The sequence below is a fragment of the Euphorbia lathyris genome, chromosome 9, assembly GCF_963576675.1.
Source record: "Euphorbia lathyris chromosome 9, ddEupLath1.1, whole genome shotgun sequence".
Taxonomy (NCBI): Eukaryota; Viridiplantae; Streptophyta; class Magnoliopsida; order Malpighiales; family Euphorbiaceae; genus Euphorbia; species Euphorbia lathyris.
Window position 1 is genome coordinate 67772234 of NC_088918.1, and position 11310 is coordinate 67783543.

The window sequence follows — 11310 nt, forward strand, 5'->3', positions numbered from 1 at the left end:
AATAGAAGGAGTTGGTGCAAAGATGATGGGATGCATGAGTTGGAGTGAATCCAATCCTTTCCTAAAAGCGCTTGATAGCTTGCAGTTGAATTTACTACGAAGAAAGCAACCATGGTGGTGTGAGAGCCAATGGTGAGCTCCAAAGGTTGGACACCGTATGTCTTTGTGATTTCTCCCGTGAAGGCTGAAACTGATGCCTCTGATGAGATTATGTCTTCCTCCGATTTGCCTAGGGCCAAGACCGTCTTCATTGGCAAGATGTTAACAGCTGATCCATTGTCGATGAGCACTCTGGATATTGTTTTGGCCTCTATATGAGCCTTAACGTATAAAGGTTTATTGTGGCGAGTCATCCTTGGTGTGGGCTTGTCAAAGTAAACCCTCCTCATGGCGTCTTCGACGGACGCCTTCGGTGTTGGATCTTCTCGCTCTTTGTGCTCGAGCTTAGGGGCTTCCTTCTTAGTGCCTTTACCTCTAAAATTTGAAGGTAAGGTCAAAGAGGTGGTTGCACAATCTGTCTGTATGATGAAATCCCCCACACGGATTTGGATGCTCTTTTCTTGGTTTTTGCTTTTTTCTTTTGCATCACTAGGGTTAATGCTGGATGATTCCCTTTGACTATTTCTTTTGTCTGCCTCTCTTTTTCTTAATTTTCTTTTCGCATTTTTTGAGAGATGTCTTGGGAACTTCTTATGGTTGATTACCTGCCATTGGTCGATGGGTGATGTATTTGGAGGCTTCACAAAACGTGGTCGTTGTTGTCGCGTATCCTTCTTCTTTGAGCCCTTCGAACTCTCCTTCGACTTAGATGTTGATGATATCGCCTTTGGTACCCAAACTCGCCGGGTCCTTAGGTTGGAACACTCTTTTCCCTTGCCCCCCCCCCCCCCCCCCACACTAGTGAGGTGGCATTGATCATGTTGGCCACCGGGAATGGATCATCATCGATCAACATGCTTTCCTTCTTTTCCGGGAATTGGAGTATCCCGCTGTTATCCTATCCTGCACGGCATTTCTAAAACTAAAACAAGTTTGAGTATTATGGCTCCAGTTGTCGTGATACTTGCAATAGTCTCGTCCACGTATTTCTTCTTTAGCTGGAATCACATGTCTAGGTGGTAGTGTGATGAACTTTTCCTTCAACAAATAATCGAAGATTTCTTCCATCTTTGAGACGTCGAAAGTGTACTGAGTGGTTGGACTCCTTTTGACTACGTCTGGTGTCTTAGGGTTCTTTAACAAACTGGGGCACATCCGAGATCCGGTGTTTGCTAAATCGGCAATAGCTACCTCATGTGTTTGCATATTTTCTTGATAGCTCCCCATAGTGCTCTTTTTCCGCCAATGATCCTCCTTCATCAACTCTTCGTACTCAGATACTTTAGCTACCAACTCATAATAATCATGGAAGTCGATCCCTTGGAATTTCTTTCGGTATTCGAATTCCAAGCCTCGTTGAGCAATTTTTACAAATTCGACTTCGGGAATGTTGATTCGACATCGATGTCGCATCTTCTTAAATCTATTAATGAAATTTTCGATCGGTTCCCCATGTCGCTGCACTACATGGGAAAGTCCTGCCACACAGACCTCGGGCTCCGTTCGATAGAATTGGTTATGGAAAAGTCTTTCCATTTGTTCCCATCCATGAATGGACCCGGATGGCAAAGTGGTGTACCAAGAGAACGCTGGTCCTGTTAATGATCCTGGGAATAAGCGTAAGCGCAACATGTCGAAGTTCATAGCCATGCTCAAACCACTGCATTGAAAGGTGAAGCGTGCCACATGCTCTATGGTGGATTGCCCTTCCTCTCCTGAAAACAAGGTGAAATCAGGGACTCTGAAGTTGTGAGGTAAGGGATATAGTTGATCGTACTGATGTGGATACGGTTTTTGGAACTCGGGTCGGTACACCTCCCTCACGGCTGGCCCATAAATCTCTTGGACGATGTTTCTTATGCGTTGGGCCTCTCCCAAGTTGTTGGCGGGCTCCATGCGTGTGTGCATCGTCCGTTGTGGGTGAAAGATGGTTCCTCTCCCATTGCCCCCCATATTACGAGTATGGTTTTCCTCATAGTATTCGGCATGGTTACTAGGCCCGATATGAGACCTAAAATGCTGTTGAGGTGGTGGGACCTGAACGGGTTCTGGGCTGATCCTATCGCCGCACTCATTGAACCTGAGACTCTCTTCTCGGGCTGCTGGCGGGATGTACCTTTCGCCGGCACCTGAGATCGGTGTTTCCTTTCCATTGTCCGCTGGTCCTTGAGATGTTGACTTTTGTGAGAACAGCTCGGCACATTTCTTTGGGATTTTGTCGATTTCTCCGGTTAAATCGACAATCCTCTCCTCGAGAGCCGGAACCTTGTTGGAATTGTTTACCGCCTCATTGCTAGTTTTGAACAGGGTCTCATTGATAGCTTGTATTGCGTTGCATATAACCTCATGATTCTCTTTCATGGTTTGTGAAAATCCATGTAGGAATTGGCTGATTTGCTTCTCCATACTCGCTAATAGTGGTGTCATGTCGAATATGGGTGGGCCTTGAGGTGGTTGTTGGTTTGCACTTCCGCTATTGCTCACGGTCTCGGCTGCAAAGCCTTCGGGCATCCCGGGCTCATGATCTCGATTCTGATTTTGACCCTCTTCGGATTCCAATGGAATTGGATCTTTCCCAGTGTTCTTCCTAGGAGGCATCCTCCGTGAGTACTTATAGGTGAAAATGGTGAAATTAAGTTAGTAATCTAATGTTGAAAAAGAAAGAACAAGAAAATAAATAAATACTTATTAATGGAATAAAAGCAAAGCATGAAAAACAATTGGTTTATAAACTGAATGAAAAATATATACGTGGTACGAAAAGAAACAGGCTTTTAAAATATAAGCTTAAAAAAAAGGTCCCACTGGGCGTGCCAAAAATTGTTAGCGATATTTTGCGAATATGCTAATTTCAACCTTGTCACGTGTGGTTAGGGTGCGGGCGTGCCAGAGAAATTATTTCTCAATTATTAAAGTTGGTTAAGTTTATGGATTTGCGCGCCAAAACTTGAATTCTAAACGAAACGATTGGCGAGGGACGCAAGGATTGAAAAAGTCCCTCTTGGGTCTCTAGCGCCGTTATAGAAACTTTGCTAGATAAATTGTTTTATTTAAGCTAATGTGAATAAATTGAAGACGTGAAAAATAAAGAAATTGAAAGATGCGAAATTGACACAAGATTTGGTGAAAATTGGTATTTTATTGATGAATAAGTGTTTGAAACATGAAATTGGAAATGAATTACAATTGAAAAATCTCTATATTAAACATATAGGTAATCAATTGAATTGGAACAAACAAATCAATACAAAGAATTGAAATGCGATAAAATAAATTGAAATTCAACAACAAACTCGGAGCCACAATAGCTATCTCGGATTGAAGTTGAATTTTGGTGTAGGTGCGAGGTCCTCGGAGAGCTGCAACCGGTCGGGCCCGTACGGTATGTGCTTTGTGCTATGTCAAAACGTTGGTAGGCAAATGGGGCAGATTTAAACTTGACTTTGGGGAGCTTGATTGGAGTGCTTAAGGACCCGGAATTGGACGAGTAAATAGTGTAAATCGAACTTCGGGAGGTCAGGAACAAAATCCTATAAGGGATCGAAGGCTAAAACGAATTGTAAATGGACGGAATTGAAGATTGAAAATGACTGGTCGAATCTGGAAAAATCTGGAAACAGAACAACTAAAAGAATTTGGGGTGCAAAGGTCAGCTTGTAAACGGAGTTCCTGGACACGGAATTGGACGAATCAAAATGCTAGATCGAATTTCAGAACGTCAGGAACAACTTTGTTGAGGGGATCTTAGGCAAAAAATGACGTTAGATGGACGAAAACAGTCTTTCAAAACAATTGGCCGAATCTGAAAAATTACTTTGGAAACAGAGTTTCTACTTAAAGATTTGAGCAGAGTAACCGCTTAAAAACACTAAATGGAATTAAAAAAAAACTTGAAAAGAGGCTTTTGGAACTTGAATTAAGGCTAAAGGAAGCTAAAGGAAGGATCGAAGCTAAGAAAAGCGAAGAACGAAAGGAGGAGCTTGAAGAACTTTGAAAGAAACTAAGAACTAAGGGACTAAGGGACTTGAGAACTTAGAACTAGAGAGCAAAAGCTAGGAATTAAGCATTGGATCTTTGAGAGGGGGTTTTTGTGTTGTGATTGAGTGATTTTTTATGAAGAGGAGGGGGACTATTTATAGTATTTTGGAGTGGCATTTTGGTAATTATTCAATGGAATTTTGGTAATTATTCACCAACTAACTCAACTACCTCCATGCCACATCACCCCACTACCTCAACTTCCACTAACTACCATTAACTTCCATTGACTACTTCCAACTGCTGCCGAGAGAGAGGTTACGCCCCGCGTATCCTTGGTTACGCCTCGCGTGTCAGGGCTTCTAGAGCTTGTGCGTCCTGTCGATGACGTTTACGCGTGGCGTATGGAAGGGAACGCCCCGCGTAAACGAGTCTCTGAAGTGGAATGTCCTCGGATGCGCGGTACACGCCCTGCGCATGGAAATGCACGCTCCGCGTAAACGTGCTCCTGATCCCGAAACGTCTTGTCGTTGCGTTGTACACGTAGCGTGCAGGGAGGCACGCCCCGCGTAAACGAGCCTCTAAAGCGGAACGCCTTTGGATGTGTGGAGTACGCCCCGCGTATGAAGATATGCGCCCCGCGTATGGGATGAATTTACGAATGTATTTTTATTATTTTTCATCATTTTTATTTCTTTTTTTTAGACAAATAGAAACTATACCCTAAAATTAAATATAAGCTTTCTATGTACATAAAAATAAAATTTATTTATTTTGGACCAACACCTTGTAATTGGAGCAGAAGTTATAAGAGAATGCCCAAAGTTCAATGGAAAAAATATAGTTGTTTCCTAATCCTTCTAAGTTCTAACAAATGAAAAAAGCTCATGTGCAAGCTTTTGATTATTTAGGAACAGAACTCATGTGTAAGCTTTTGATTATTTAGGAACAGAACTTATAAATGAATGCCCAAAGTTCAATGCCAAAAATATAGTTGTTTCCTAATCCTTCCAAGTTCTAGGAAATGGAAAAAAACTCATGTGTAAGCTTTTGATTATTTAGGAACAGAACTTATAAATGAATGCCCAAAGTTCAATGCCAAAAATATAGTTGTTTCCTAATCCTTCCAAGTTCTAGCAAATGGAAAAAAAACTCATGTGTAAGCTTTTGATTATTTATTAAATCGGACCAAAAATGGTGTCCCTATTAATTTGTCAATATATGCAATCAGAATCTTTATCATTCTCTAGGAAAAAAAACTGAACGATAAGTATGACCTCTGAAATCAGGGTGTTCAACATCAGCATCTGTCTTTACCTAAATTATTCAGTTTCCCGCAGAAATCTTATTTATTTTGGATTTATAATTAATCTGTTTTTCTTTGACCTATATCCAGCTACAAATCAGGTATCCTCAATATATTCTGGATTAATGGAGTAGATATAAGCCTTTTAGTTTATCATAATAATTTCACTTGAGAGAGGCTTGGAGAGGATTAATTTGGCTTAAAACCAAAATTTTTGGTCTAGAAATGAGTTTGGTCAGCAACAAACAGAGGAATCCTATTGAGGGAGTCGCTTAGGAGGCAATAGGTACTAATTGCGAGTTGAGCAATTATCATTTCGGAGGTCATACTTGGAACATATTTTCTGGGGCATTTTATTTATTTATATGAGCAGACGTTTAAACACAAACATGTCAACTACATCCAAAAGCATATCATACCTACATGTCACTCAATGGAACCTGTTAAAAAACTCATAATCAATGAACACAAATTGAAAGAGCCTACTAAGAATAGATAATACATTACCAAAAACATGGATTGTAATAAAAATATAAACACCAGGAAATCAGCTACTTCTCTGCTGAGGATAAGAGAAAAGTGCCATGAAATTTACTCCTAAATAGACATTAAAGAGATGGCAATAGCAACTCAAGCTAGGTGTTGATAACCGTGACAATCTAAGACCCCAAGACCACTTCTTCAGTTCCGCCTCTGAAATTAGTTAGATAAAATAGCTCAAAAATGACATTTGATTGAGCAAAGATAGGAGAATCACAGGGAAAAAGAATCCAGACTCTATATTATGGCACATAGTCAATTTAGACTCTATAATTCTGCAAGTGTTATATATATAATAGATAATAAGCAACCATCATACATTAGAATATAAAAACTTAATGAACAAAAATTTAATAATAGTAACTCAACATTAACACTCACTCTCTAGAGAGTCCAAAGAAGAACACATCAGGAACAATCTCTAACTCCTACCACCAACGGACCACATCAAAGAAGAACTCATGGTTCCTCCCTCTAGTTTCAATCATAGAATTCCCTAAAATAAGAATAAAAGCAGCCATAATATGAAGAATCGGAATGCTACAAATGATGAAATACAAACCATAAGGGCATCAGTTCAACAGAAACAAATTTGAATCAGTGATCATAAAATCAAAATGAAACTGGAAATTCAATAGAAAAAGAGGGAAGAAATACAAAATTATTAACAAAACACCAAATTGGAGAAAACTCAAAACGAACCCAAGCAGAGATTGGAAAGCTAATAAGGTTGAATTTGAGAAGATTAAGGAAATTACCTGGTATATTAGCATGTAAATGAGTCGAGTAATAATTCCAGAATTTGCTGTGTGAGTGCGAGAAAATGAACTTAGGGACGTGAATAGAAAATTGAATCTAAAGAAAAAATCAAATATGATCGAAGCAAATAATTCATATTTAAAGCACGAAACCTAAACATACATGAGAGAATTGGAAAGAAGTCTACAAAATATCTCACTAACTGTTGAAGATAGAGAGCAAAGATCCACCATCTATGACTATGAGCCAATAGTCTGAAGGGATTTTTAAATCGTAGAAAAGTGTTGGATTAATAGTGAAAGAGAGAAGGAACCTAAAAATGAGAAGAACTATGAACCTAAACAAACTTTTTTTTTCAAAACTAAACAAACTCTTTTAATCAAAGACCATGAATAAAGATAAAGTACAGTTAAAGTTCAAATACTAATACAAAGATGAGATAGAAATGGGAAAGCACTGACTTAGACTCCGTAGCTATGGCTGCAACTTTAAAAAGAGAAATAGAATAATTATGAATAAATGATAAAATTACACCTCACTAAAAGCTACGCTATTAAACCACGTCAGTTTAACAATTTTCTATTATTTTGACAAGTGTTTTATTAGTTCCACACTTTAATAGATATCTTAAATCATTTTTTCTTTAATTACATTTTCTAAAATCAGTTTTATATATTTAACAATTTGATATGAGAGGTATAGATAAAAATATAAAGGGTAAATAATTATAACGTCCATGTGTTTTTACCTAATACACTAATCAGTCCCTCTGTTTTTACAAATAATTATATAGTCTCTCAGTTTTTATTTTCGCCAACTTCTTAGTCCTTATGTTTGAGTCAATGGTCAAAATATACTAAAAAAAAATTAAAATACTAGAATTACCCTTTAATTTATGTTTTAATAATAAATATATTATATTTTTTTCTATTTTATGTTTTTTTTTCTTTTTTCTACACAATCATAATCTCTCCTATATTAGGTAATAAATTTATTAAGTTTTATATAATTATAGAACTTTAATTTAGTAACATAAAATTTATTGACTAAAAAAATAAATGAAAAATATTTCAAAAATTATTAAAATAGAAGTAAAACTATACAAAATTATAAAAAGTAATCTTTATTTATTTTTAATTAATTTTATGAATCAATAAATAGAATCTGATTTTTTTAAGTCATAGAAAATTCATAATAATATTAATGTTAGTTTTAAAATATTATATTAAGAAATAAAAAAAATTAAGAGAATAAGTATATATTTTTTTATGGTAGGGCCATTGAACTTTAAAATATAACATAAAAATCATTGAACTTTACACTAAATTACAACTATGACCACTATTATCATTGATCCACCTTTTAACATTTGACTCCCTCTTCAACCGGTTAATTTGTTCCCTCTCTCTATTTTATCCCTTCTGTTTTATTATTTCTCTCTCTTCATCTTTTTTTGCTCTCTTTGGTCACGTAAGAAGTGCCCTGAGTAGGTACACATTTGCCTTACGGAGAGAGAATGATTGACTCATTTTGACTCTCAAGAAATTTGCTTTTTTGGTTGTTCAGTGACATCATAGACTCTGTCTTGTTTTTTTCTACTTTTTAGAGCATTTTCAAGAAACTCTCTATAAAAATAATATAAACAATTAACTTTTAACCATTTAAGAGTATCAAAATATATGTCATTTCTAACAATATTTTCAAACTCACTTCTTATAGTATATTGTTGTATTTACTAATAATGAGATGAGAGAGAATTATAAGTTCCTTAATAATAAAGAGTGAAGGGAGACTCTTAGACCCGGTTGATATTGTTTTCCCAGATCCTAAAACAACTTTCCCAGCTAAAAAGCAACGTTTGGTAAATGCAAAATGTTAAAAATGTGAATCAACTCTAATAATCGTGATGGAAAATAAACAAAGTTCATTGGCTATTAGTGTAATTTAGCCAAATGTTAGTAGTTTATTTTTATTTAAAAAAAAAATTAGAATTCCTTCTATTATTCAGTTACAACAAACTTTGTAGCAGGAATCATTCAAGTTTCATGTTTTGGTAGCAAAGAATTCATTTCAAACCTCCCGAAATATCCAAATCGAAGAAGGAAGAAGAAGAAGAGAAACAAAATCAAAATGCGGAGGTTCTTTTCTCTCAAACTCACCAAAACCTCAACTTCCTCAGTTTCTCAGCCTTCTAGAATCTTCTCTACTTTTACAAATCCATGCCGCCATAACTACAACCAGACTAACTTTTCTCAATTCAGCAATGGCTTTTTTCTTCAGAAGCACTTGGTGTCTAATTTATCGACCAAACGGCTCACGGATCGCAATTTTGGCTTCTTCACTAGAGGATATTGTGGATTCAGCTCAACCCTTGCTTACAATGCGCGTAGCTGGTAATTTCATTAACCTTACATTGCTGAATTGTTCAAACCTTTTCCCTTTCAGTGTAGTTTTGGAATAGGATGTAGTCATTCATAGATATCAATAATTTGTCTTCTGCTGTTTGCATTGCAGGAGATCATGGTTTAATCAGCTATCAACGGATAACATTGTTTATGGCTTGATCTTAGCAAATGTTACTGTTTTTTTGTCATGGAAGATTCTGGATCCAAAATTCATGTCAAAACATTTTATGGTGGGTTCGAGTTAAAGATTAGATCGTGTAATTGATTAACTTTTATTCTCTGCAACATAAGATACATTTGCATTTCCCTGAGCAGATTTCGTTGGACAATTTCACAAGTGGACGTGTCCACACGCTGCTTACTTCTGCATTCAGTCATAACCAATTGTGGCACATCTTATCTAACATAGTGGGGCTTTACTAGTTTGGGAGGAGTGTAAGGTTACTTTAAACTTTTTCTAGCACATTGCTTCTATTTAATATCTCATCTCATGCTTTCTTCCTTCTTTGTTTTCTTATACAATTGAGCAGATTGGTAGAACTTTTGGACCTCAATACTTGCTCAAGTTTTATGTAGCCGCTGCAATTGGTGGTTCAGTCTTCTACTTGGTGCATCATGCCTGTATGGCTTTATCCACAAAGGTATGAAGGATGAATCATGGTTGAGTAGCAGTCCTAATTTAAGCGAAAAGCAACATTTTGGCCATTTACTTGGTCCAGTATATGCTTCAAATTTGGCACATTCTAGTCTTGTACTTGACACAATGTATCATTTAGACCCCTCATACTTTAATTCTGGTACATTTGACCTCCAAATTGTAGGATACAGTTTGATCTCATGCCTTTTAACATCACATGTGATACTCTACTAACATAATCTTTTGTCAATATTCAAATTTGGGAAATACTAAAGTACATGTTTCGATTGTGCCAAAATGGAAGTCAAATTGTACAAGTATGCCAAATTATATCTTTTTTTCTGTGGCAATTATGTGATAACAAACATAGCTCCAACTATATGTTTGTGTTGTGTTGACATGATCTTGAAAATTCCTGTCATGATGATGTTAAGGAAAAACATAGTAATATGTTTAATCAATGTAGAATGAATGAATGAATGAATAAATACATTATAACTAAAGCATCTTATCTCTTGAGTGCCACAGGGAAATGGAATGTCGACGGAGGAACCTCCAAGAACTCGCGCATTGGTATGCTTTTCTTCTTTTCTGCGACTAGTTACAAGTGCTTTAATTTAGTTGCTGAACTTAGCCTCTGGTTTTCCTTATAAAACAGCCTGAGCCTGAGCCTGCCTGGGTGGTATTTTCTGTTCAACTATTTAACTTACAAGTGGTTGTTGTATTTCATTGGATTAGGGGGCTAATGGAGCAGTCAATGGTATAGTGCTGCTTGCTATATTGCTGAAACCAAGAGCCACAATTTACATAGATTTCCTGATACCTGTACCTGCATTTTTACTGGTAACCTTACTTACTTTGCAATCGGAGTTTGAAAATGTTTATGGTATCCTTTTAACCATCTCTGATGTGATGTTATGTTATGCTAGGGTATTGTTTTGTTTGGGAAAGATGCGTGGAGGATTATAGAGGTTGGTTGCTTTGACACCTTGTATAAGTTCCGTGTTCCTGTGTAATATAAATTGTTATTTGAGTATGTGTTAGTGCAGGGACGTAGTAATATATCAGGAGCAGCAAACTTTGGGGGAGCAGCAGTTGCAGCTATAGCGTATGCCCGAGTAAGGAAGGGACGGTTTTGAGTTTACTAACCGTACTTAGTATTAAAACCCAGCATTGGCATCCTTAACCATAGTATAGTATGATGCATGTGAAAATTAGTTGTTGATTTTAAATTGATATTTTTTAGCCTCATTGACTCTCGCATTGGATAATTGTTATCAGACTCTCTTCTTGCTGCTTCTATTGGCTATAGATGGTCTGATTTACTTTACATTCTGGGTAAATTACACCCATGACCATTGAACTTTACACTTTTTAACCTTATGGCCACTGAACTTTGATTTTTAATGTTATGGTCATTGAATTTTACATTTTTTAATACCGGTGTCCACTGTGACATGACAGTGTATAGAGTCTTTTATTGTTATTGTGTATTTTTATTTTCTAATTTTTGGGGTAAATTACACCCATGGCCACTGAACTTTACCAATTTAACATTATGGCCACTGAACTTTACTAATTTAACA

General features: G+C 36.7%; 1 long non-coding RNA gene and 1 pseudogene across 1 annotated transcript; one reads left to right on the forward strand and one right to left on the reverse strand.

Moving 5' to 3' along the window:
* Nucleotides 1–2865: 2865 nt before the first annotated feature.
* Nucleotides 2866–7142, reverse strand: LOC136205421 (uncharacterized). Its single transcript, XR_010675942.1, has 3 exons — nt 6845–7142; nt 6682–6728; nt 2866–6419 (listed from the first exon to the last, which is right to left on the reverse strand). It is a non-coding gene; the product is annotated as an uncharacterized lncRNA (long non-coding RNA).
* A 1590-nt stretch (nt 7143–8732) lies between these two features.
* On the forward strand, nt 8733–10886 carry LOC136206959 (RHOMBOID-like protein 12, mitochondrial; annotated as a pseudogene).
* The last annotated feature ends 424 nt before the right edge of the window (nt 10887–11310 follow it).